General features: G+C 42.6%; 1 long non-coding RNA gene across 3 annotated transcripts in view; it reads right to left on the bottom strand.

Moving 5' to 3' along the window:
- Positions 1 to 311: 311 nt before the first annotated feature.
- LOC309661620 overlaps positions 312 to 27,545 on the bottom strand; it is a 32,547-nt gene continuing 5,313 nt past the window's right edge. The window contains exons 3-6 of one of the 3 annotated variants that reach the window (XR_014264104.1): positions 24,405 to 27,540; positions 23,887 to 23,971; positions 12,325 to 12,718; positions 312 to 5,607 (exon numbers count right to left, since the gene is read on the bottom strand). This is a non-coding gene — a long non-coding RNA (uncharacterized lncRNA). The remainder of the gene's footprint in view (positions 5,608 to 12,324; positions 12,719 to 23,886; positions 23,972 to 24,404; positions 27,541 to 27,545) is intronic. The other 2 variants (XR_014264105.1, XR_014264103.1) reach the window with 2 other exon arrangements.

Raw genomic sequence — 27,545 nt, 5'->3', positions numbered from 1 at the left:
CTTTCTGCCCGGCCCTGTTTCCCACCGGGATCCTTGGTTGGCTCTCCACAGACTATAAATGAATTTGCTTTTTTCTTCCTTCCCCATCCTACTGCTAACCCACATCTCGATTCTATTTTCTCTCCAACTCTGACACCAGGGCACGAGTCCCACCCACATCAGGGAATAGTGTGTCCTGAAGAGAAAGGGCAGCAGGCAGGCTGGGTGGTGCAGAGTCGGGGCCTGCAGCCGGTCCCCAGAGCAACTGGTGGGCCATTTCCCACACAGACCCTTCCCACCCGTGGACCATCACAGCGTTCCCACGACCCCACCCCCGCCCCCCAGATCTAAAGGACCTATCTTAGTCCGCTTGGCTGCCATAACAAAGTATCACAGTTCTGGGGGCTGGAAGGCCAAGGCCAAGGTGAGGACAGTTTGCTTCCTTCCGAGGCCTCTCTCTGTGGCTTGCTGTGTCCTCACATGGCCATTTCCCTGTGTGAGCATCCCAGGTCTCTCCGTGTGTCCTACTCTCCTCTTCTTATAAGGAGACAAGCCAGATTGGACTAGAGCACATAAAGCGGTCTCATTTTATTCTGTGTGTGCATTACTATTCTTTTTTTTTTTATTATTGAAGTATAGTGATTTACACTATTGTGTTCATTTCAGGTGTTCAGCGAAGTGATTTGGGTACATTTTTTTTGTCAGATTCATTTTCCATTATAAGTTATTACAAAATACTGAATATAGTTCCCTGTGCCATACAGTAAATCCTGTTGCTCGTCTATTGGATGTATAATAGTTTGTATCTGTCAATTCCATACTCCTAATTTATCCCTCCCCTCACATTCTCCTTTTGCAACCACAAGTTTGTTTTCTGTCTGTTGAGTCTGTATCTGTTTTGTATATAGATTCGTTTGTATTGTTTTTTTAGGTTCCGCATAAGTGATATCATATACTATTTCTTTCTCTGACTGACTAACTTCACTAAGTGTGATGATCTCTAGGTCCATCCATGTTGCTGCAAATGGCATTATTTCATTCTTTTCTGTGACTGAGTAATATTCCATTATATATATATATATATACCACATCTTCTTTATCCATTCCTCTGTTGATGGACACTTAGGTTGCTTCCATGTCTCGGCTATTGTAAATAGTGCTGCAATGAACATTGGGGTGCATGTGTCTTTTTGAATTAGAGTTTCCATCTTTTCTTTTTCTAGTTTTCTAAGGAAACTCCATGCTGTTTTCCACAGTCAGCCTCATTTTATTTTAATTGCCTCTTTAAAGGTCCTATCTCCAAATACAGTCACATTCTGAAGTACTGGGGATTAGGGCTTCAATAATATGTCTTTGCGGGAGGATATAATTCAGTCCATAACAGGATCCAATCACTAATGTTTAAACATCCTGAGGAGAGGGCAGAATTTTGTGCTTAATTTTAGCCCCAAGAGGTCACGGGAAAAGTCATAGGTCACAATGTGCTCATGACGTTCACCTCATGAACTTCATCAAGTGTGTGATGTTAAGGATAAACATAGCTGAAATAATCCAAGTAATTGCAAAATGGCCCATCCTGGGGCTCACATGGTAACCCTGATGGATCTGGTTTGGGGTCTCTAACCCATGAACTAACTAGAACATCAGCAAGTGTCTACTTCCCTTTGAAAAGCAGTTTCCCCTCATCTCCCTCTTTTGAACACCCCCAAATGCAGCGTGCTCCCGGAGCCCACAGAACTCTCTCCTTCCCTGGGGTCTGTCTACCAGGGAGACAGCTCTTGGATGGCAACCTGGATCTACCCGACACACCCTGTGGGGCTGTAGGGATGGCATAGTCATCCCCAGGTTGAAAGATTAGGCCAGAGGGTCTGTTGAATCTGGGAATGCCCCCAAGCCAGGCTACATGGAACCTCATTTAGAAGAAATTCATAGAGAATTAAGAAATCCCAAAGAGGTCGTCTCTTCCCCAAGGGAGAATTGTGGAGGAAAGGCAAGAGAAATGCCTAATTAGAAAATAAAGACGGCAGCTCCCGTTTGACAGTGGCCAACATGACCAGAGGCTGAGGGCTGGGTTGCCCTCAGCTGGGGAATGATTGTGTGGTCAGTTGACAACGATGGATCTCCAGCACCTTCGTGTCCTCAGACTGCTCTTCTGTCCCCTCAGAGGGAAAACTAACCCTAGTTTGATAACCTAAGTAATTCTCAACCCAGCCCCTACTCAGCCCTCTTAAGGGTTTCTTGCCTTCTTCAAGACCTCAGATTTCTGTACTCACGTGTTATATCATGGTGCAGTAGAGTTATATGATGCTGGAGCCACAAGTGCATATGTGCAATAGTTGTGAGTCCGGCCCCATGTGGTTTGGGCAGATGTATCTCAAGCAGGGAAGGCAAATCTGTATCCAGGATAAGCGTCTATTTTAGTGAGAACAAACTATTGCAGGGGACTGATCCACACGGGCTATATCATCTCATCTTGGCTCTCTCTGAACATTCCTACCGTGGTCACCTGTCACCCAGTGACTTTGGTCCTGGGCCCTGGTGATGCTGTCTCCATCTTTGTCTCCAACCTAAGGCTGGTAGAGCTCCATGCTACTGCTAATCTTCGGGTTGCCTCTCCGGCGATCTGGACTTCTCAGTCTGACCATCACTTACAGAACCAATTCCCTGTATCAGATTCCCACTCTTTTAAACACTTAGTTTCTTTTTGCCTGATTGGACCCAGACTGATAACAGCCCACTTGAAGTTTGAGTTCATAAAGTTAAAGAGAGACCAACCAGCAGAGCGTGCGATTGTTCCCAGTAGCCTTCAGCTTTCTTCAGGTGTAGACAGAGAATAGGCAGAGAGTTGGATCTAAGTAGCACTGGAGTCTTGCCAAGAAAAAGTGATGGAAGGAAGAGCTGAAGATGATTTTAAGAATGACCCAAAGACTCTCGGCTGGGTTAAGAGATAAGTGAGGTTATGAAAGGGTGAATAGCAATGCAAAGATGGGAAAGCCAGTGGGTTAAAAATCCATGTGTGCTTGATCATTTTTTGAGCAGAGGTGCTACAGGGAGTGAGCCGAAAGGGTATGCAAGGCTAATCAGGGATTAGGATGCTTGCAATCAAACTTTTGGAAGAGATGCAGCAATTGATAAGACCATGAGAGTGAGTGGCTGAGACAGGCTGGAGGACAAGATCAATGGAAATGAGGAGATGAGGGATTACTCTTGAGTAGATTATCAACGTGGATACTGAAGACCCACCCTAAGACCTCTAAAGGATCTGGGTCTCTCCTCTCTTGCTTAAACCTTGGAGAGCGGGGCTCCAGCTTGTTCTCTCCTCTTCTCTCTCCACTGTCCTGTCCCTCACCATGACCCTTGATGGTGGCCACGGTTACTCTCGTTCCCCAAGCCCCACTAGCACAAAGTTGTTATGTGTAACAGACGTTTACCAACTATTCGCAGATAAAAGAGGAGACATAGCAGAGCATAAGGCTAGAAATAACTTAAAACTGAACATCACCTATGAAGTCTTAGAGTCCTTAATAGGAATTTCTCAAGGACCAGTTTTCCCCTTGGGTCCTGACTCTGCCAGTTTTGTTCAGGTCACCTCTCTCTACAGAGACCCTTCTCTACCTTGCTTCCTCTTTGGGACATCTGGTCCCCCAACCTCCCTTTATTGCAAGCGTCCGGGATAATGCTCTTAAATTCACATACAGGGAACGCACATTCAGTGGTGCTGTCCTTTCACAACTCTTGCCACCACGGGTGTCCCACCTTTTATTTCCAAAAGGCCTGTCAAGGTATTTTCCTAAAGAAAAGAGCCATCAACCTCTAAGAGGAATTCTGCCCCTTCCCCAAAATACAAAATTGCAACAGGCATGGCATTATTCTAATAAAGCAAATGTTTCACTTTCCTGTTATTACCCAAGTTAAAATGACATCATGCAAACCACAGTGTTTAAAATCTGAAAAGCACTTTTCTAATTCAAATATAAGAGGAGAGAAATTGTATGTACAATCGCACAACCCAGTCTAATAAGGAGATGATCCAAGAACCAAAGATCCATTTGTCTGCAAGGCCCCAGGGATGCAGACTTGGGGAAAGTGGGTTGTGACTAAATGCAGTGCTCAGTTGAATGCATGCTTAAATTAATGAATGAAATGTGCATAGTTGTATATGACATCATGACTTATAATAACAAATATACGTTTGGTCTTCTGGCATAGGGCTCCTAAAACCCTTGGAATTTCCTAAGCGATAAGAGAATGAGAGCATCTTTTGTTATAATATTTAGTCTTTGGCCTTGGTTCCTGAAATAGCTCCAGAGCCATTGGAGCTATTGGTGACCTATTGGAGACCTATTGGAGGTTGGTGACCTTCTGGGCTGGTGAACATATGGCGGTGCAGGGAGAATGGCTCCATGCCCCTTCCTATATACTTTGCCCTATGCATCTTTTCCATCTGGCTGCTCCTGACATATCTTTTTATAATAAACTGGTAACCTAGTAAGTAAACTGTTTTCCTGAGTTCTGTGAGCTGCTCTAGCAAATTAATGGAACTGGAGGAGGAGATCGTGGGAACCTCCGACTTACAGTTGGTAGGCCAAAAGCACAGGTGACAATCTGGACTTGCGATTGGCATCTGGGGATGGGGACAGTCTTGTGGGACTGAGCCCTTACCTGTGGAATCTGATACCAGCTCTAGGTAGGGAGTGTCAGAACTGAACTAAATTGTAGGACACCCAGCTGGTGTTGCAGAATTGGTCAGCATGGGAATAAGCCCACATCTTGTGTCAGAAGTGTGAAAATAGAGAACCACAGGAACAGGTTTTCCTTTACAGTGTAATGCAAGGAGGTGCTTGGTAGGCACTTTTTAGCCATCTCAATAAAATCATTTCAGAACTGTGGTGGAACCCAAGCGGGGAATAAGAAGGGGATGAAGGGGAATAAGAAAATGGATAAAACAAGTGTGACTCTCTTTTTCTAGAAGCTAAATGTGAAAAGGAGAACGACAGTGTAGCAGCCACTTAGTTCCAGCACTCCTCAGGATCCATACTCTGCTCTGCAGTCTAGTTATTTTACACTCATGGCATCTTGAGGAGACTCTAACAAAGGGCACCTCCCAAGCATCCAGTTCTTTACATGCCCCCCACGTATGCCTAGGGCAGTGCCAACTATGCCCTTTCCTGAGTGAATATTTTGATAAGAGTCTTGGGGAGAGAAGTAAAAAGGACAGGCCTGCTAAAGTGAAAAGAAGAGGAAAGAGATGTGCTATGGACTGAATTGTACGTCCCCCAAATCCATATGTGGAAGCACTAACCACGCAGTGTGACTAAATTTGGAGATAGGCCCTCTAAGTAGGCAACTAGGTTAAGTGAGGTCATAAGGGTGGGGCCCTAATCCAATAGGACTTGTGTCCTCATAAGAAGAGGAAGAGGCAGGAGGAGTTGACAGGCACAGAGGTGAGGCCATGTGAGGACACAAGAGCAGGTGGCTGTCTGCAAGCCAGGAAGAAAGGCCTCACCAGAAACCAACCCTGCCAGCATCTTGATCTTGAACTTCAAGCCTCCAGGTTCATGAGAAAATTCATCTCAGTTGTTTAAGTCACCCAGCCTGTGGTACGGTTGTTATGGCAGCCCAAGCAGACTAACACAGGGAAAAAAAATTAATAATAATAAATATAAATAATAATAAGGGGGGAGGTTTGTTTAGGATGCTGAACCTAGATTTCTCTTCATAATTTTGCAAAGGTCTGGCTCTAGTGGTGTAAAGGGAGAGGGAAAGGGAGAGGGGAGGAACGTGACAGTGGTGGATTTGTCACACAACAAGACACTGGCTCTCACCTGGCCAGCTCATGCACCTCCCCAGTCCCCGTTTGCTGTTCCCCATTCCCTGGATCTCTGGGGCTGGCTGTCAGACTATGGCAAATACTCTGCCTCCAGCAAAAGCAATTGTTTGAGTTGGGAGCCCTCTGCCTTCACCTTGGGTCACTTTATAGACCTCTCAAAGGTTTGCTTAGTTTTTAAACATCCCAGTTCAGATAACTAAAGTTCTGTGGTGGGAGGTGTGGGTTTTGTTCTTTTGTTTTGTTTTGTTTTGTTTTGTTTTTTTCCTTCTGATTTATGCCAGGATCAAAAGCAGCTTCCCTGGGACTTCCCTGGTGGCGCAGTGGTTTAGAATCCACCTGCCAATGCAGGGGACATGGGTTCGAACCCTGGTCCGGGAAGATCCCACATGCTGCGGAGTAACTAAGCCCGTGCGCCACAACTACTGAGCCTGCGCTCTAGAGCCCACGAGCCACAACTGCTGAGCCTGCGTGCCACAGCTACTGAAGCCCACACACCTAGAGCCTGTGCTCCGCAACAAAAGAAGCCACAGCAATGAGAAGCCCGCGCACTGCAACGAAGAGCGGCCCTCGCTCGCCTCAACTAGAGAAAGCCCACGTGCAGCAACGAAGACCCAACACAGCCAAAAATAAAAATAAGTAAATAAATGTATAGAGTCTTTCCTGTGGTTATCGACCCATTGAGAGCCGCTCTGCAGCCAAAGGCCTCGCTGTGCTCCAGGGAATGCCTGGGATTAGGGAGGATTCCGCAAGAGGCTTGAAGAGCTGCACGCGGGCGTGGGGACGCTGCATCTCTCTTTGCAAGCACATAATGAACCCAAAGTGGTGGATCGCTCACAAATTCGTTCCCCCCTCCTTTCATTTCTAACCTTAGCGGGAGAACTGCATTAATTACTTAAACAGTTGAGCGACTCAGAGGCTTCTTTTCAGCTGCAACGCTCACGTGGCTGCCTCTTTTATGGCCGGCAGGTCCCTGATGCCAAGGGTGGGCGACGGAGGGAGGCCTTGCTAGGAGCACTTGTTTAAACAAGGCCAATTTCAAGCCTACTTTGCATGCAAATACTTACAAGAGCATCCCGGCTCGTTCCTTAAAATTAGATGGAATAAAGACACTTTGGAGGGATATGGCTTGGTTTGTTTCCAATCCTTTCCTCTTATGGCTAAAACTAGTTTCTCCAGATCATGCTTTGGTTTTGCTGTGTTGAGAGTTTATATCACAAGGAAAATAACTTTGTTCTTCAGGACCAACAGTTTAAAATGGGAACCATTTAATTTATTTTGGGGCGGGGGGCGGTTTGTTTGTTTGGTTGGTTGGGTGGGGTTTTTTGGGCCTCGAGGAGGCTTCTGGGCGTGGAGTCTTAACTGGACTGCCAGGGTATTCCTGGGAACCATTTAATTTTGTTGTTCTTGTTTTAAATTTATTTAGAATAGTGTCTTTTAAATGGGTCTCTTAAAACCGTTTGCCTTGGAAATGTTATGTTTATGTGCACAATTCCAGGCTCCCTGGGCTTCTTTCTTCATCATCAGGGTATCTTGCTTGCAGAGACCTGCAGGAGGTAAATGTGGTCTTAGCATTTCTGTGTCTGGTCAGGTACCTGCCATGCACACGGTAAGCACTCATTAAATAATTTCCTTGGTGAATTATTTATGGTGTGGTCGCATTAATCTTTTATCTTAGACTAATTCATACTCTAAAATGTTGGTTTGGCCATTTTTGTAAATCATTTTCACAAATAGGTGTTTCCTCTGGATTCATTGGGTTATTAGCAGTTCAACCAAAAAGTGTTACCACGTGCTAGATGACGTTCTTCTCTGGTTAACTTAGTTTTTTTATTAATTTAATATCCATGAATGTTACCAAGATTGCCAGTCTACATATAGTTCTTCTGGTAACAATTCTCAAACTCTAAAGAATGGTGAAAAAAGCACAGCTTTGTTGTTGTTGTTGGGTTTTTTTTTTGGTCTCTGGAGCTCAAAAAGATTTTTATGGTTGAAATGGAAGATGGTAAGCAGCCCTATTTACAGTAGCCAAGATATGGAAGGAACCTAATTGTCCATCAACAGATGAATGGATAAAGAAAATGTTGTACATATACACAACGGAATACTACTCAGCCATAAAAAAGGATGAAATAATGCCATTTGCAACAACATGGATGGACCCAGAGATTATCATACTAAGTGAAGTAAGTGAGAAAGAGAAAAACAAATATCATATATCACTTTTATGTGGAATCTAAAAAATAAAACAAACTAGTGAATATAACAAACAAGAAACAGACTCACAGATATAGAGACCAAACTAATGGTTACCACTGGGGAGAGGGAGGGGAGAGGCAACATAGGGATAAGGGATTAAGAGGCACAAACTACTATGTATAAAATAAACAAGCTACAAGGATACTCTGTACAGCACAGGGGAAATAGCCAATATTTTATAACTATAAATAGAACATAACCTTTAAAATTGTGAATCACTGTGTTTTACGCCTAAAACTTACATAATGTTGTAATCAACTCTACCTCAGTAAAAAATAATTCTTAAAAAAAACCCAGAAAAATAAAGGAATGGTAAGAGGCAACACAGAGTGGACAAAAGGAGTCCTGGGGACTCCCCTTCGTTCTTTTACTCATACATCGACACAGGCATTTATTGGGATTCAGCCCTGCCTTAAGAAGCCCACAGTCTAGGGATACAAGTGAGCTAGTGATTACAGGGTAAAGTGATAATGATGGATGTTTTCATAGCTTATTTATTTATTTTGGCCATGCCGTGAGGCTTATAGGATCTTAGTTCCCCAACCAGGGATTGAACCCAGGCCCTTGGCAGTGAAAACCCAGAGTCCTAACCACTGGACTGCCAGGGAATTCTCACCTTTTTAATTTATTAAATGTCACCATCTGGTTGGCCCAGGAGCATCTTACAAATGACATGGGCTGTGGCAGACATTGGTTGGTACTCAGCTGAGCCAATTTTTTTCCCTTTTCCATTATGGTTTTTTACAGGATATTGGATATAGTTTCTTGTGCTGTACAGTAGGACCTTATTGTTTATCCATTCTATATATAATAGTTTGCATCTGCTAATCCCAAACTCCCACTCCATCCTTCTCCCACACCCCTCTCCCTTGGCAACCACAAGTCTGTTCTCTATGTCTGTGAGTCTGTTTCTGTTTTGTAAATAAGTTCATTTGTGTCATATTTTAGATTCCACATATAAGTGAGATCATATGGTATTTGTCTTTCTCTTTCTGACCTACTTCACTTAGTATGATAATCTCTAGGTCCATCCATGTTGCTGCAAATGGCATTATTTCATTCTTTTTGAGGCTGAGTAATTACTGCATTGTATATAGGTACCACATCTTCTTTATCCAGTCATCTGTTGATGGACATTTAGGTTGCTTCCATGTCTTGGCTATTGTGAATAGTGCTGCCAAGAACATTGGGGTGCATGTGTCTTTCAGCTGAGCCAACCTTAAGCACCAGAGCCCTTGGTCCTGGTGGCCTCACCCCTTGTTCAGAGCAGGAGGCAGGTCCGCTGAGCCATGGTGCTGTAGGATGTGTGGTGACCAGGACTGGGTATACAGGAGCTACACAGCCTCCCACGGTGCCTTAGCCACACTCTCATGCCTGGCCTTGGCTAGGCTTCCAGGAACAGCTGTCTCCTTACCATTCTGAGAAAAAGAAAAAAGGGGAGGAGTGAGGCAGATTATCTAAAAGGTCACTAGCAAAAGCCTCTTCGTCCTTTGGAACAGTTCAGCCTTGATCAGTGCTGCATGCTCGGTCACCAGTTATGTGGAAGAAGCACAGCCACGGCAGACAATGGAGGTGGGAAGAAAGCCAGCCCTTCTGGCAGGACTTCTAATGCTCAAAGACAAGAGTGGCCATACTCCGCCCCCTGCAGGAACCCCACGGTTAGAGGCATTGAAGCCTTCCAGTAAATCCATCTTGGAAGGCAATTCATCTTGGCCAAGTCCCTGAAAGGTAGGCCTATGGGAAGTTACAATTGTTGGTGCAGCAGTAAAGACCTGGCTTAAGCTGACTAGGACAGCCGTGGGCTTGTTATCTTAACCACAGACACTTTGTTCCAAGCGAATGTTATCAGCTCTTCAGAAAACCTTTTGAGAGAATCAGGCGAATCAAGCCCAAGCTGCCCTCCCTCTCTGTGTGCCCTCCCTCTCTGTGTGCCCTCCCTCTCTGTGTGTGCCCTCCCTTTCTGTGTGCCCTCCCTCTCTGTGTGCCCTCCCTCTCTGTGTGCCCTCCCTCTCTGTGTGCCCTTGTCTGGTTTCCCATGAAAGAAATGAAACCAGCAACAGCATGGAGAGGAAAGACTCCGCACGACCTGCTTTTCTCCATCCCATGCCACTCCATCCTTCTCCCCGCTGCATCACCCTGAAGAAGTCTCCTTCTGGAATAAACTGCCTTTCATCCCTGTCACCTTCAATATGGCTCTAGGAATGTCCTTCTCTAGGACCCGTGGACCATCTCTTTGAAAGGTAATCACCAGAGGAGACAACTTCTCTATCTCTCAGCCTCTGAGGGAGGGTAGAAGCCTAACATTAGAGAACACCTTGCTCCCAGTTGTAAAGCTAACTTCTGCCATAAAGACAGGAGAGGGACTTCCCTGGTGGCACAGTGGTTAAGAATCCACCTGCCAATGCAGTGGACACGGGTTCGAACCCTGGTCCAGGAAGATCCCACAGGCCACAGAACAACTAAGCCCGTGTGCCACAACTACTGAGCCTTCACTCTAGAGCCCAAAAGCCACAACTACTGAGCCTGCGTGCTGCAACTACTGAAGCCCACACACCTAGAGCCTGTGCTCTGCAACAAGAGAAACCACCGCAATGAGAAGCCCGCGCACCACAATGAAGAGTAGCCCCTGCTCGCTGCAACTAGAGAAAGCCCGTGTGCAGTAATGAAGACCCAATGCAGCCAGAAATAATAAATAAATTAAATAAATAAATTTATATATATTAAAAAAAAAGACAGGAGAGGTTTATGAGCAAACACAGATGGTCTTTGACAGTGCCCTAACACCGCCCAGTAGTTTTTCACTAGCTCACCCCAGCATTTAAAAACCCTTCCACCCTCTGATCCAGGGGAGTTAAGTTCAGACTGAGTTCTGGCCTCTCTCCCTTATTGCAATAGCCTTGAATGAAGTTTTCCTTGCCTGTTTAACTTTGCAGGGTGCAATCTTTGCTTTGACATGCCCCTGCTCATGCCTCCAAAAACTTCTCATTCCATTGCAGCAGTGGCTCTCAAACTAGTATGTTTCTGAATCACATGGAGGGCTTGTTAGAAGTACAGTTGCTGGGACTTCCCTGGTGGTCCAGTGGTTAAGAATCCGCCTTCCAATGCAGGGGATGCGGATTCAATCCCTGGTAGGGGAACTAACATCCCACATGCCACAGGGCAACTAAGCCACGTGAGCCACAACTACTGAGCCCACGCACCACAACTAGAGAGCCTGCACACTGCAACTACAGAGCCCATGCACTCTGGAGCCTGTGTGCCACGACTAGAGAGCCTGTGCACTGCAACTACCGAGCCCACACACCACAACTAGAGAGAGAAGCCCGCGCACTGCAACAAAGAGCCCGTGCACGACAACGAAAGATCCCTAGTGCCGCCGCAACTAAGACCCAATGCAGCCATAAATAAATAAATAAATAAATAAATAAATATTTAAAAAAAAGAACACAGTTGCTAAAGCAGTAGGCCTGGGTCGGGGCTTGACATGTTCCAACAAGTTTCCAAATAAGACATGGCTGGTACAGAGACCATACTTTTTAGCTTGTTTTTTGCACAGACTATCTTAACCCTCTAAGGGCCCTGGAGTTCATGGTGGCCCCAGTATACTGTCCTGTAATAAGGTCATTTCCAGAGTTGATGGAGATGCTTTCTTTCCCACAATCTTCTCCCTCTCTCTCTTTTTAATACTTGTTCCCCCTGTGCTCTCTGGCTTTTTCCCCTCCCTTTCCTTCCCTCTCCTTTGACTCCCAGGTCACAGTAATTTTCTTCCAATTAGCCTTCCCCTTCTGGAAAAAAAAAAAAAGTAGCCTGTTGCTCCTTAGGATAGCTGTTAATCTTTCCACGTTTGAGGCTATAGTTGTTTTTGGTTGTTTTTTAACCAACAAATCCTTCTTGGAGCCCCCTTGGCACTTTGCTTCCCTGGGGATGGGGGAGGGGGCTTCCCTCATACTCCCTGGTTACCTAGCAACTTGTCTCCTTTCTGACAAGTCACCGCCCCTGCGGAGAAGCCAGCTGATGTGCACACAACAAAGGGAACGTGACACCACTGCTCCACTTCCCCTCTTCGAAGGCCTCCCTGTTCATTAGCGCTGTGATAAGTGACTTGCTATGAGCAGGCCCCACTGATGCCCTCTTTGATTAAGCCAGCCGCACTGCCCCTCTCAGGGATCCTGGAGTGATGGCAGCTTGTCAAGTTCCCAAGATGCTGAGTAGGTACTGGGAATTTCAGATTTAATCCCTAATTATATCCAGCCCATCACCTTTGTAATAGGAGCCATAATAGCCTTTTCATTGTTGTCTTCAAGTCGGTGGGGCCGTGTGGAAAACTATATCCATATTCATGCCTGTGTTTCCTATCTATTGCTACTACATCCTCTCTCCTTACACTTCAGAATGAAAGGGGCTTTGCTTCTCTCCTGCAAAAGCCTTTATGAAAGAAGCTGTTTGTTCTATACCCTTCAAGCCCCCGCCCCCATCATCTTTGTTTCTTCTTTACACATTGATGAATTAACCGCTTTGGGCCCAGGGTTGGTAACTGATTTTAATTTATCACAGAAGACAGAGATGCCCCCAGGTAGCGCTTGTAGAGTGGAAAGTTGGTTGATCCTGGACCAACTGAGGAAAGAGGGTTTCTCAATCTCACTTTCTGTAATCCTGAAAAAGACAGTAGAATAGGGAAAAAAAGGACAAAGATAGAAAGAGAAAAAACAAATTCCACTCTAAAAAAAAAAAAGAGACATTCATAGCAGTAATACTTGTAACAGAGAAAAGTGGTAAATTACCCAGATGTCCAATAGATGAACGCCCATACAGTCAGTATAGTAACACAACAGAAGATTATTAGATTGATTTATAAATGGTAGGCTATTTATATAGGTCCTACCAGTCTTAGAGATAAATATATATTACATATTTAAATATGCATAATGCATGCCACATTTAAATATATGTGATGTGTTCATATACACAGTAATTCAGGGGAAAAGAATCCAAGAGAGTTTGAACAACTGGTTAGATACATGCAAAAACACATGTAACTTTTCAGAAAAATTAGACGAATATGTGAAAAGATATGAAGGCACAGTCCAATTCCGTAGCCAATAGCCACATGTAGCTAGTGGGGTGGAGTACTGGAAATGTAGTACTAGTGGCTAGTGTAGTACAAATGGCTAGTGTGAGCTGACATGTGTCATAAGTGTAAAACTGGATTCAAAGACTTAATATGAAAAATTATATAAAATAGCTCATCAAAAATTTTATGTTGATTACCTGTTGCAATGGTTGTATTTTTAAAACACTGGGTTAAATAACATATTATTAAAATCAATTCCGGGCTTCCCTGGTGGCGCAGCGCTTCAGAATCCGCCTGCTAACGCAGGGGACACCGGTTCGAGCCCTGGTCGGGGAAAATCCCACATGCCGTGGAGCAACTAAGCCCGTGCACCACAACTACTGAGCCTGCGCTCTAGAGCCCGTGAGCCACAACTACTGAAGCCCACGCACCTAGAGCCAATGCTATGCAACAAGAGAAGCCACCGCAATGAAAAGCCCGCACACCGCAACGAAGAGTAGCCCCCGCTCAACCGCAACTAGAGAAAGCCAGCGCGCAACAACAAAGACCCAACACAGCCAAAAGTAATTTAAATAAATAAATTAAAATAATAATAATAATAAAAAAAGTAAAATGAATTCCACTTGTTTCTTTCTACTTAATGTGGTTACCAGAAAATTTTAAATTACGTATGTGGCTCACATTTGTGGCTTGCATTATATTTCTATTGGACAGTGTTAAGTTTAGAGTTTGTTTATTAGGTCCTCTTTCTATAAAATTGCTAAATTTCTTGTTCTGTTTATATTTATAAGGTGTATGAAGTCTGGATAGAAGGAATTTGAAAGCAATATTTCCACAAAGAACAGTTCTACAGCTGGCTTTCTACATTCTACACTAGACTTTAGGCAGATAATGGAAATTGTGACTTCCCTGGGAGGATAGAAGGAGGCCTGGAGAGGAAAGGAGGAAGGCCACCTACTTCAGAGGTGATAGGGTCATTGAGACAACTAAATGTTGGAAATACAAGTAGGTGGTCTCCTTCTAAGATGTCACTTGTCATTTTGGAGAAGGCTTCCTTCCCAAACCAGCTCTTTCCTGCGGGCCTGTCAGCTTGACCTCTTGGAGTTGAGAAATGTCTTTCTATCCACTGTCTTCAGAGGAAGAACATATTCATTAAGCTACGAGTCATCTACATAACTTGGTGTGCAATTCATGATTTTTGTCATTTATGTGTTTGATTTCATTGTTAGAATTCTTTACTTCTGGACAGTTTGTTGACCACAGATTTTAATGGGGGAAGGGGGCTTTGGGGGTGGTGAGCAGAGCACCACTGGTGCTGAAGATGTGAGCGAGGCATGGGAGTGCCCCAGGGAATGGGGACACAGCAGAGAAATGAGACACTTACCTACCTAACCAAACTTTAGCTACAGCAACTCATGGGTGTGTGACCAGGATGTTCTAGTGGCCAGAATTTTCCAAGCATGTGCTCTAACTAACCATTTGGGAGAGGAGATGATAGACAAAACTAAGTGTATTCTGCATTTCAGAGACTGTCCCAGAGGGGACAGCACCCCCCCCGATTTATGGGTACTGATTTAACAATAGGAGTAACGTTATCCAAGGGGCTGATTGAATCAGCCCAAACACCACCTCCCCAGGGGGGACAGCACCTATGTATGCAACTGTGTATGGAATATGGGTACACAAAGCAACTTTGTGTACACAATATATATACACAACTGTGTATATAATGTGTGTTCGCAAAGGAATTTGTGTACACAATGCATATACACAACTGTATACATACTATGTGTCCACAAAAAATTTGAGTACACAATGATTATACACAACAGTGTACATACTATTTCCACAGAGGAACTTTGGGTACACAATACATATACACAACAGTGGACATACTATGTTTCCCCAAAAGAACTTAGTGTACACAATGCATATACACAACTGAGTACCCCAGGGGGATGCCAGGGCCACCCCTCGGGGATACCCTGCCCCCACCCCCCACGGAGAACAGCACCTCTCCTGGGCTGGGCCCCCATTGATTCAATCTGCCTTCTTAAATATGGTGACCCTAATTAAAGTAATCATCCTCTTTAATGGGTGTCAGGAGACTTACTAAGGCAGATTGATTTAATGGGACTCAGGAAACCTAAGGTGTTCGGTTGGTTTAATGAAAGTCAGGAGATTTAAGAAGAACAATTGATTTAAAGGGGTTAACAATATTTAAGTGAGCTGATTTAATCAATGGGAGTCACGCGATACAATGTGCCTGATTGAATCATTGGTAGCTCCACCATTTAAGGGCACTGATTGAATCAAAGCAATCACGTGATTTAAGGGGGCTTATTGTTTTAAGGGCGGTTGGGGGATTAAGAAGGGCGATTGATTTAATGGGGTTCAGGAGAATTAAGAAGGCAGAATGACTTAATGAGTGTCTAGAGAGTTAAGAAGGCAGATTGATTTGGGGGGTCAGGAAACCTAAGGAGTTTGATTGGAATAATGGGTGTCAGGAGATTTAAGGAGGATGATTGATTTAATGGGGGTTGGGATGTTTAATGGGCCTGATTTAATCAGAGTCATGTGATTTGGAGGTTGTTTAATACATGGGAGTCACGTGATAAAAGGGTGCTGAATAATCCTTATATTCAGGCCTGATCCTACTGGTGGCTGCCTTGGGGGCCACATTCATTAACATGGATGGAAAAATGCCCCCCAAAGTAATCCATGGTCACAGAATCTCATTAAACTTGGAAGAACTACTTTTTTCTCCAAGAGAAAAAAAATCGAAGTATAACATTTCTTCTTAAGAAAAAGAAATTGTTATTCAACTGCTACATCCCACCTGTTCAATAAATATTCACTGAACTTCATAGGTACCATTCAGCCATTAAATAAATACTAAGCCCTCACTATGTAGAATATTGTGTAGTTGAGATCCTAGACTTTAAAGACTGCCTGGATTCGAATCCTGTCTCTACTACTTCCTATGGGGATGACCCTGGGCAAATTATTTAATCTCTCTGAGCCTCTTTCTTCATCTGTAAAGTGGAATAAAAGAATAGTGTTGTTGTGACAATTACATGAGTTAATACAATTAAATGAGCTTTAAAATACATGAAAAATACTTAATACATGAAAAACACAGGCACAGAGTGGATGATGTATAAGTATTTGCTGCTATATGCTGGCCAGTGTGCGATAGGAATAACAAAGATAAACACAACACAATATTGGCCCTCAAGGGTATTCCATCTGATGGCCTGTGAAACACATTGTTTCATTTAACCTTCATAATCAGCCCATGAGTTGGTATCGTTAATCTGAGACTCAGGCAGACTAAATTACCTGCCTGAGTGCACACAAATAATAAATGACAGGTGTGATTTAGAACTGGTTATTCTGACCCTAAATCCAGGGCTCTTTGCTCAATAGTATGCTGTCTTTCTAGTCTTTCAGAGGCAAAGTCTTAGCTCAGCCCATGAAGCAGAGGCTCTACCCCCAATAGCATTACAGAGATAACTTTCTTTGCAGCAATATTAGGGTGTCTGGGGAACCAAGTAACAGAAAGTCCTGACTGAATTTGGCTTACACATTAAAAAAAATTAATTATCTCACATTTTTAAAAGCCTCAATGTAGGTTGCTTCAGGGTTTGATGGTTTCGTGATATCATGAAGGACCCAGGTTCACTCCATCTCTCTGCTCTCACTGTCAAGGAGAATAGGATGACCATGGCTGGCTCAGCAAAATGATGATCTATCCCCCCATATAGGAAATAGGGTGACCTTCACAGAGCATATTAGGGTGGACACAGCCACAGAATCAGCTTCTGCCGTTGGTTGCCTAGGCCGTCAACAGTGTCTGCTACAAGTGACACCAAGTGTCATCAAGTAGCATTCCTTTTACAACTAATAGAGTCCTCATCTCAATTTAGAAGGAAAATCCAAAATCAAAGTAGACTATAGATAAGTTAAATGGGGGTGTCTGCCATAGTGATGAGAATTTTAGTTTTACCAAAACCCTTTATATTTTGAGAGCTTGGTTGTGGTCATGAGAACATCTAAGTTGTTCTAACCAGTTCAAATTTATAAAAACATTATTTATGGACTTCCCTGGTGGTGCAGTGGTTAGGAATCTGCCTGCCAATACAGGGGACATGGCTTCGAGCCCTGGTCCGGGAAGATCCCACATGCCACGGAGCAACTAAGTCCGTGCGCCACACCTACTGAGTCCATGTGCTGCAACTACTGAAGCCCGCACGCCTCGAGCCCGTGCTCTGCAACAAGAGAAGACACCGCAATGAGAAGTCCCGGCAATGAGAAGCCCGCACACCACAAGGAAGAGTAGCCCCTGCTCGCCACAACTAGAGAAAGCCGGCGCACAGCAACAAAGACCTAGCCAAAAATTAAAAAAAAAAAAAAAGAAAAGAAACCCATTATTTGTGACTTTTAGGGAAGTGCTTTTTTTTTTTTTAAACCACAAAAAAGAGGGTAGAACAGCAAGGACCTACTGTATAGCACAGGGAACTATATTCAATATCTTGTAATAACCTATAATGGAAAAGAATCTGAAAAAGAATAGATATATATATATGTATAACTGAATCACTTTGCTGTTCACTTGAAACTAACATGCCATTGTAAATCAACCATATTTCAATTTTTTAAAAATTTAAAATTTAAAAAAGAGGGTAGAAGATAGTACAATATTCAAAGCGATGTGTAGCAGCCAAAGGGAAATGTAATCTTTCCTAGGAGACAAGATTTTATAGCATTCCTGGATCTTTTTTGTATCTGATTGTTGAGGTCTTGACAGCTTTTCAATTGAGGAATACGGTCATGTCTGTTAAACTAATTGTAGCTCTTCACTCCACTATATAATTTTACATTTCAGCTTCAAATAGAATGGCTTCAATAAACATAAAGCAGACTGACACATTCCAGATTTCTGCAGTTTACTTTACACCAAGAAATTACATTTAGAGATTTCCAGACACATGCTATAAACGAAAATTCAACAGGAAGTTTCTTTCACTTCCTCTAAATCTGACCTACATTTCAAAAATATATGAGTGGGCTATAACCAGGAACTTCTCTTGCTGCCATTATTCATGCTGTGTTTTCTGAAGTATTTTTTTTTTTCTCAGTGACTCTAGTGGCCGTTGAGGGAACTGTAGACCTCGGGAGTCTTTATGCAGCCCTATGTGAAATGGCAAATGTTATCAATAGGGATGGCCAGATGATATAGCTCTGAGCTACCTACATCCATCAGATTAACCAGAAAAGTCAGACCTCTGTACTCTTTTTGTGGAATAGTTGAAACCTATGGCATTTTCAGCTATCTAACCTTAGATATTTTTAATGTGAGCAGCCATTTGATGGCTACATCTTTCCCAACTCTATGCCACCCACCTATCTACTCCCACCTATCTACTCTAAAGGAATCGGTGTGGTGATGAATTAGATCCAGTTTGTGTACATTGCTAGCCTTTTAGAGAATGGTGCCATATAAATTCAAGACCTTGTTAAAAATGAGCTAAAGCCCATAATATACCAACTTACATATACTTTATTGTACTCTAGGCTGCAATATAGACACAGAACATTCCCACACCTCCTCTACCTGCCATCGTAAGAGTTCTGGAATTCAGTCCAGGAGTCTGGTGTGGCCCCTAGATGGATGTGTGTGTCTTTGTGCCTGGAAAAATATGTGCTTCATAGAAGCCTTTCTCTCCATTTTAGAGTGACATCCATAAGATAGCTGGATAAGATGCTTACAGCAGAGCAACTGCTGTCCTCTGCATCCAGGTAAAATGCCAGGAGACGTGGAGGAAAGTGGGCAGCCCAGTTAAGTAATAATGTGTTAATTCAGTTTAAAGATCTGAAGCTACGAGCAACTGGGTACAGAGTGAGGAAGCTTTAGGCACTTCAGTCTTTAGCAGGGATTTAAAAGTCAAATGCATCGAGGGATCAGACAGATAACATAAATTGTCAAGTGGCTTTAGCCAATAGGAAGTGATAAGAACTGGGGTAAATTTTTTTTTTTTTTACTGTTCCATCACCTTTTATTACAATCCTACCCTTGTGTTCCAGAATGAATGGCTATTTAATACACAACCCAAAGCACTCCTAAAATTGATCTTAACCTTCCCATTTCTTTCTCAGTATATTAAATCAAAAGGAAAAAAATCTTCCAAAAAAGTCATCAGGTTTAGTACATCCCAGAAAGAGCACCTTTACTAAACAACAGGAGACAAAACATGTCAGGAATCTGACCAAATGCACAAAACAGCAGGTGAGATTCCTGATAGGAAGGAATGACTCTCAATGGAACATAAATAGATCCCCTCAAGGTACATATATTTCACATGAGTGTGTACATATATATGTAATATATTAAAAGAAATTTGGTTTCTACCACAAGAGGTTAGGGCATTCAAATTTTAAAAATTAAAAAAAATTTTTTTTAAACAGAAACACACAAAAAACACTGCGTATTCAAATAAAACATGCCCCCCAGTTACTACATATGATCTTATGTATCAATAGAAGAACATCCAGGGAGATGGTTGGTTTCTAAGGTGTCGGATGTTTCTGCTTAAAAGCCAGATAGCCAGACTCGACTTCAAATAGGTACGAAGTATTGCATGTGCTGAAACTAATACTTGGTCTTGGGTTAAATATCACATTGTCTGGGTATTTTCTCCCACAGGGCTCATCACATAACAACAACAGCAACAAAAATAACAATAACAATCACTGATACTCATATAGTCCTTACCACGTGCCAGGCACTTTTCTAAGCACTTTACATATATTAATTCATTTTTAATACACAAAACAACTTTCTAAAGTAGATACTACTATTATTCCATCTGACACATAAGGAAACAAAGGCCCAGAGTCAGGCTGTTAGGAAGTGGTAGAAGTTGGATTTGAACCAGGATAGAAGTTCACTCAATACTTCTCTACTAAACTCAATATGATTTGAGCTTCAGAAGGATTTCAGTGGCTTACTCCTGACCTGGAGATCGTAGTTATACCAATCCAATCACTTCATTGATTCAAAGTTTGAACTTCAAACTTTTCTTTAAAACACTTTTCAGGGACTTCCCTGGAGATCCAGTGGTTAAGACTCTGTGCTTCCACTGCAGGGGGCACGGGTTCAATCCCTGGTGGAGGAACTAAGATCCTGCATGCTACACAGCGTGGCCAAAAAGTAAAAAATTAAAAAAATAAAAAATAAACACTTTTCAGAGCAAGAAATGCATTTTACCTCTTCATCCAGTACACACATATGTGATGCAACACTCACCCTCACAGCACACAAGGCACTCTGGTCCGTTCGATTCTTTTCTGTTCTGTACTATTTTTGAAAAGTGCTCAACATAAACAACTAGATTGATTTCTGCAATTTGGAAATTACTAATAAAAGGATCTTTTCTCAGCCCAAATCCATATATGGTCAAATATTGATTGACATGGATGTACAGAAAAAAAAAAATCTTTATGAAAATTCTTGCCACTGCCTTGATTTTCACCTCCCAAAGATAGGCATCAGCCTACCAGCCAAAGAGTGAATTAGTGTCACTCTTTGCAAGCACAAACGCCTCTTTCACAATTGTTATAGTCAAAAAACAATTAGTGCACACACATACAGCACAAAAGTTAAACGATTTGTCTCTGCAGCCTAATCTTACATTACTATCCTCTATTCGAATACTGCCCAGTATATATCTAAGGCTCCTGAATAAAGAGAATCCACTCTTTCTTTTCTTCCCTTGGTTTCTTTCCTTCCTTCCTTCCTCACTCCCTCCCTCCCTTCCCTTTCTTCTTTCTTGCCTTCCTCTTTCCTTTTCTCATCCTTTAATTCAACACACAAGTATCGAGCATCACCAAGACAAGGCACACACTCCGGCCTCACGGAATTTACAATCCCGTGAAGGATTGAAACAAACTGGATACTCAGCCCAGACATGTGTATGTGGATGCAGTTTAATTCCTTCTTCTTTTGTGATAAGTGACCTACCGAAATATTTCTCAAATGCAGTTCAATAAATATTTTATGTTAAGACACCAGGCATCTCAAGTGAAAACGAAAACAAACAACCCTCAGTACTTCTCATGTATTGTGCTGTTTTCACTGGAAAATGTTTGCCTGACAACCAAAGCCAGAGAGGAAACAGGTGTTTGGTTTTATTTTTCAGTAGCTTCTCTCCTGGTTCTCTATGTCAGTTGCCTGTGATGTGTATCTTGCCCCTGAGTTTTATAGATGTCCTTGCAATTGAGTCAACATACGTACGTAAATCAGATACACTGGTATGGGGGGGGGGGGAATTCTGCTTTCATCTAATGTCCAAATAATTGAGGCTGAGCTATACATTATTAGTTACACTTTCCAGTAACTTGATAATCTAAGTTTGAGTCCTCTGCTGGATGAAAATTCCAAGGAGCCTACAGATGGTATAGTAAATACAATATCACCCTCTAGATAAGCGGTGGCAGATATTATTCTGGTTTAAATTTCACTGAGAAATGTTCACAAGTATAGAAAGAAAGGGTTGGATAGGAATCCAAAGAACTCCCTCATTTCCTTGAATCTGTGCTCAACGCCACCCTCTCAGTGAAGCCCATACACCCACTCCTGGCCCCCATTACCTTTGCTCTATTTCCTTTTTTTTCATTGTACTTAATACCTTCCAACGTACTTTATGATTGATTGACTTATTTAATATGTTTAGTATGCTAATTGTTGGTTTTTTATGTCTTGGCCCCCACTGGAAGGTAATCTCTAATAAGACAGAAAGTTTATCTGTTTTGCTTATTGATATACACTAAGCCCAATAAATGAACAAACACCTACTGATCGACTGATTGGATAAATTAAAGGAAGAATGCACCTATTGATTATTTATTATAATCCATAATGCAAAGTGTGGGCTTTGGAATCAAATTGCCTGTGTTCAACCCCCAGCAACTCTATTTTTTTTTAGGGTGTACCGTGCAGCTTGCAGGATCTTAGTTCCCCTACCAGGGATCGAACCTGGGCACCTGGCAGTAAGAGCACTGAGTCCTAACCACTGGACTGCCAGGGAATTCGCTCCCAGCAACTTTATTTATTAACTGTTAGCCTAGGGCAAGTTACTTATTACTCCCGGTTTCCTCAACAATAATACTGGTAAGATAATAGAAATGCCTAGATCCCAAAGATGGTGTCGGAGTTAATCAGGATGATTTTCCCTATCCAGAATGTGCTACATCCTCAACAAATGTTAGTTGTTATTAGTGTGCACCTGGCATCTACACACACTGTATCTCATTCTAATACAGGATCCTGACACTGTGCCTGTGGAGTTCCCCCAAGAATCATACAAAAACTCTTGGCCAATCTGAATATAACCCCCAATTGGAGGATTCTTGCTAAAACCCAAAGAGTCAAAGAACAGTCTCAGAAAAACAATGGATTTTGCTGGAAAATAGGAGGTATTGATTTTTCTTCCCTCCAAATAGCAACGAATGAATCAACTAATCATTTTCCCTGTATGCTACCACCCCAAATCAGGAGTTCCAAATTCCTGTAGAGACTGACAGAAATAAGATTGTGAATACAAGGATAAATTTTCTCAAAATAAAAATAACTTGGGGCTTCCCTGGTGCCGCAGTGGTTGAGAATCTGCCTGCCAGTGCAGGGGACACAGGTTCGAGCCCTGGTCTGGGAAGATCCCACACGCCACGGAGCAACTGGGCCCGTGAGCCACAACTACTGGGCCTGCGCGTCTGGAGCCTGTGCTCCGCAACAAGAGAGGCCGCGATAGTGAGAGGCCAGCGCACCGCGATGAAGAGTGGCCCCCGCTCGCCACAACTAGAGAAAGCCCTCGCACAGAAACGAAGACCCAACACAGCCAAAAATAAATTAATTAATTAATTAAAAAAAAACAAAACAAAAAACCACCCACCTTTAAAAAAAAAAAAAAAAGTTGATCAAGAGCACATTCCAGGACTTCCCTGGTGGCGCAGTAGTTAAGAATCTGCCTGCCAATTCAGGGGACACGGGTTGAAGTCCTGGTCCGGGAAGATCCCACATGTCGTGGAGCAACTAAGCCCGTGTGCCACAACAACTGAGCCTGCACTCCAGAGCCTGCGAGCCAAAACTACTGAGCCCGCATGCCACAACTACTGAAGCCCGTGTGCCTAGAGCCCATGCTCTGCAACAAGAGAAGCCACCACAATGAGAAGCCCACGCATGGTAAGGAAAAGTAGCCCCCACTCGCCACAAAAAGAGAAAGCCCACGTGCAGCAACGAAGACCCAACGCAGCCAGATAAATAAATAAATAAATAAATATATATATATATATATATATATATATATTAAAAAAGGAGCACATTCCAGAAATACTGTCCTTGAACGTCTCTATTTAAACAATTGATGAGAAAGTCACATGCACCCAGCCATTTTCATTCCCAATGGGCCAACACGTAGAGTACCAAATCCAAGTACTGTTGCCAACTAAGAACATACTGAGTTCCAGGGGCAAATAAAATGTAAAGATTATAATCATTTATTAGCATGCTTAAGTGTCAGAAGTAAGAATTTATATTTTATTTTCTGTTGCCCATATTTAAAATTGCACATTAAACAGTCTAAATTCAGGGTTACCAGATAAATCACCTGCCCCAGTGCTTTAAAATTTGTGTATAAAATATGAACGTGAGCCATTATCCTGGTGTTTTACTCCAGTCCCTACATCTACTTACCAAGAATTGGCTCCTCTGAGCGTGTGGTAGACCGTCCTGTGTTTCCCCGGGAGTGTGGATTATTGTGGCTTTGCAAAAGGTCAGCCTAGGGAAAAGGATACACACACTTTGACCCAGGAATCACATTTCTAGAATTTATTCTGGACGTGTAATCTGAGATAGGCGCAATGAACTGCCCACAAGAATGTTCACTGGAACATTACGTATTGTAATTTGAAAATGGAGACAGACTATGTCTCAAAATTAGAGATTACATAGAATAGTGGTATATATCTGAGGCTATTCCAGAGGTCAGAAAACTGTTGCCCATGGACCAAATCCAGCCTGCCTGTTTTTGTAAATAAGGTTTTACTGGAGCACAGACACGCCCACTCATTTATATATTATCTATGGCTGCTTTTACTACAACAGCAGCGTCGAGTAGTTGTGGTAGAAACTGTTATGCATTCATTTCCTGTTGCTTCTGTAACAAATGACCACAAACGAGTGGCTTAAACCATACAAATTTATTCTCTTACAGTTCTGAAAATCAGAAGTCCTAAAATCAAGGTGTCGGCAGGACAGCATTCCTTCTGGAGGCCTTCGAGGAGAATCTGTTTCCTTGCCTTTTCCAGCTTCTAGAGGTCATCTGTATTCCCTGGTTCATGGTTCCCTCTGCCATATTCAAAACAAGCAGGGTAGCATTTTATCATCTCTCTCTCTGACTCTGACCCTTCTGTATCCCCCTTATAAGGGCCCTTCATTGAGTCCACCCAGATAATCCAGGATAATCTCCCATCTCAAGATCCTTAATTTAATCACAACTGCTAAATCTCTTTTGCCATAGAAAGTAACATAGTCACAGATTCTGGTGACTAGGATGTGGACCTCTCAGTGTTCAGTCTACCACACCATGTAACCCACAAAGCCTTCAACATTTACTCTCTGGTCCTTTAGGAAAATGTTTGCTGACCCCTGCTTTAGACCATTGGACTGGAGGATGAGAACAGCAGCTTGTGGCCTGAGGGAGCAACTTCTCTGCCACGTGACCGCAAGAGGGCTGCCCTTCAAGCCAGCTCTATGATGAGGGACCTACAGATTCAGTCCTCTTTAGAAACACAACTGCAATTATCCATGAAAAACCTGAAAAATACACAGAGCATTAGAAGAAAATCTAAATTTCCAAATCTATTTTTCCAAAATTCCAAGAAAGAAGGAACTTTTCTTGGCTATATGGTACTTTCTTTTTTTGACTTTGACACCTATTTTTTCTCCCTGACTCCCATTCTTTCTTACCAATGGAACCTCAATTTTTAACCAGGCAGCAATGTACCCAGTTAAAAATATCCATCGCTCCAGCCTCCCTTGCAACTAGAGATTACCCTGTGACTCATTTTGATCAATGAGATAAAAGCAGAAATCTGCTGAATGGAGCTTCTTGGGAACACTACTGTTTTCACAACTAAAAAAAAAAAAAAAGAAAAGAGAAAAAGCACAGACTCATCTAGTTCATCCTTATAGCCCTTCACTGTTTTCTTCTATGTTCAGCATAGAACACAGATGTGGTCATGGAGGCGGAACAGCCATTCAATGAAGAAGACAAGCACCAGGTCTGAAGATGCTAGAATAGGAAGCTGGAAGGGTCCTGGGTCCTTGGCAACATCCATGAGCAGCTACACAAGCCCTGGACTGACCACCTCCAGATGGTTACATCAGAAAAATGAGCCACTCTTTGGCTTAGCCACTGTGGTCAGTATTCTTTTTTACATGCAAAGATAATCCTAGCAAGTACAACATGATATGATGTATATCAAAGCTCCAGCAACATGATGTCTATCTGTGTGCTATTCCGTCACTCTGCTCTAACGAGAGTGGATCTACTCCATATATGGGGTGGGGAAAGGATGGATAGAACACAGGTCTTTTTCATGTGGTTAATTCTAACATCCCTTCATGGTAAAAAAACACACACACACACACACACAAAACCTCCAACTAGAAATAGAAGGGAACTTCCTCAATCTAATAAAAGGAATCTATGGAAAACCCACAGCTAACATTATACTTAGTGGTGAAAAGCTAAATGCTTTCCCTCTAAGATCAGGAACAAGGCAAGGATGTTTCTTCTTGCCACTTCTATTCAACACTGTACTGTAGGTTCTAGCCAGGGCAATTAGGCAAGAAAATGCGATAAAAGTTGGAAAAGAAGTAAAACTATCCCTCTTTGCAGATGACATAATCTTTTATATAGTAAATCCTAAATAATCCATCAAAAAAACTATTAGAGGGCTTCCCTGGTGGCGCAGTGGTTGAGAGTCTGCCTGCCAATGCAGGGAACACGGGTTCGAGCCCTGGTCCGCGAAGATCCCACATGCCGCGGAGCAACTGGGCCCTTGAGCCACAATTACTGAGCCTGCGCGTCTGGAGCCTGTGCCCCGCAACAAGAGAGGCCGCGACAGTGAGAAGCCCACACATTGCAATGAAGAGTGGCCCCCGCTTGCCGCAACTAGAGAAAGCCCTCGCACAGAAACGAAGACCCAACACAGCCAAAGATAAATAAAATAAATAAATTTTTTAAAAAACCCAAAAACACAAACTTTAAAAAAAAAAAAGCTATTAGAGTTAATAAACAAATTCAGTAAGATGTCAGGATACAATATCAATATACAAAAATCAATTGTATTTCTATATACTAACAATGAACAATCCAAAGGTGAAATTAAGAAAACAATTCCATTTACAATAGCTTTAAAAAGAAGGAAATATTGAGGAATAAATTTAATAAAAGAAACATAAGCACTGCAAGCTACAGAGCAGCACTGAAAGACATTTTAAAAGACCTAAATAAATGGAAAAACTTCCTGAGTTCATGGATTGGAAGATAACGTCGTTAAGATGGAAACACTCCCCAAACTGATCTACGGACTCAATACAATTTTTATCAAAATCTCAGCTGCCTTCTTGTACAGAAATGAATGGACAAGCTGGTCCTAAAATTCATATGGAAATGCAAGAATAACCAGAATAACCAAAGCAATCCTGAAAAATAGGAACAAAGTTGGATGAGTCAGAGTTCTCAATTTTAAAACTTATTACAAAGAAACAATCATCAGGACTGTGGTACTGGCATAAGGAAAGTCATATAGATCAAGGGAATGGAATTGAGAGTCCAGATTTAAAATCAAGGTCTAAATAGCAACCACAGGGTTGGAAAATTCTGATGAGGACCAGCCACTGGGATGAGATGGTGCAACTCAGAGTCAAGTTCCAAAGTGAGAAGAACATGTGACTCTCGTAACTGGAGTCACCTGTCTGCTCCAAGGCTAAGGGAAGGCCGGGCTTCCAATTATAGTCCTCCCACCCAAGAAGAAAAGATGATTACAGATAAGGAGACCAGAATACTGTTAAGAAAATTTATTCTAGGCTGCCCCTAGATTCTAGGCTGTTCCTATTGATTTCCACGGAGTAAAAGAGTGAAAAAGGATATTCTTGAAGGGGTGAGGGTTTCCCAGACACCTCATTTTGGAGTTTCACCATTAAATATATATCTGGGCTTCTTTACATTTTTTTTCTCAGTTCTGGCGCTTCTCTGCTTCACTTGTTCCCAAACCTTTTGCCACACTCTTTATTCTATATGCCCTGTCTCTCCCCCAACATCTTTACTACTGCCAAACTCTCTC

The sequence above is a fragment of the Balaenoptera physalus genome (genome assembly GCF_965194825.1).
Source record: "Balaenoptera physalus genome assembly, chromosome: 5".
In the NCBI taxonomy this organism is placed as follows: domain Eukaryota; kingdom Metazoa; phylum Chordata; class Mammalia; order Artiodactyla; family Balaenopteridae; genus Balaenoptera; species Balaenoptera physalus.
Note: the sequence above shows the minus strand (reverse complement) of the source record. Positions and strands in the feature narration are given on the sequence as shown.